Source organism: Bison bison, unplaced genomic scaffold, assembly GCF_000754665.1.
Source record: "Bison bison bison isolate TAMUID 2011002044 unplaced genomic scaffold, Bison_UMD1.0 scf7180017864285, whole genome shotgun sequence".
NCBI classification, from domain to species: Eukaryota; Metazoa; Chordata; class Mammalia; order Artiodactyla; family Bovidae; genus Bison; species Bison bison.
In genome coordinates this window covers 477,776-478,239 of record NW_011494857.1, presented here as the reverse complement: position 1 = coordinate 478,239, position 464 = coordinate 477,776, and the positions used below count along the sequence as shown (strand labels likewise).

At 58.6% G+C, this 464-nt stretch overlaps 1 protein-coding gene across 1 annotated transcript in view; it reads left to right on the top strand.

Annotated features, from left to right (window-relative positions):
- Positions 1-464, top strand: part of LMTK3 (lemur tyrosine kinase 3) — a 20,740-nt gene that overhangs the window by 1,458 nt on the left and 18,818 nt on the right. The window lies entirely within an intron of this gene.

The following is a 464-nucleotide window of genomic DNA, read 5'->3' as shown; positions in this document are numbered from 1 at the left end:
TGGGTGGGGAGGGGGTCCGTTCGGGCAACATGTGTGTGTGTGCAGACGCGCGCGCGTGTGTGTGTGCAGGTGTGTGCAGGAAGCCGGGGAAGGTCAGGGCCTCTGGGAGAATTGGGGACAGAGAGGAGGAATACTATTTCTAAAGGGGACACAGCCTTGGAAGCTGTCTCCAGCTTTGGGGGAGTCCCAAGGCTTGCGGAGCTCCCGACTCGGGACCTGGGGCTGGGGACCGAGGACATGTGTGTGCTCCAAGCGTCCCTAAAAGTGACAGGCCTCAACCCCCGTAACTAGGATCCAGCATGGGGCGAGCACCTTCTCCCAGCCTGCAGCTGGGGGCTCATCCTCTTCTTCAAATAGGGGGTAGGAAGGCTGTCGTGGGAGCGTATTTTAAATTCTGAGCACTCCAGGCTCCACTGTTACTCCTCCTTCCCTCAGTCCTCACTGAAATTCATCCAAACCTGAGG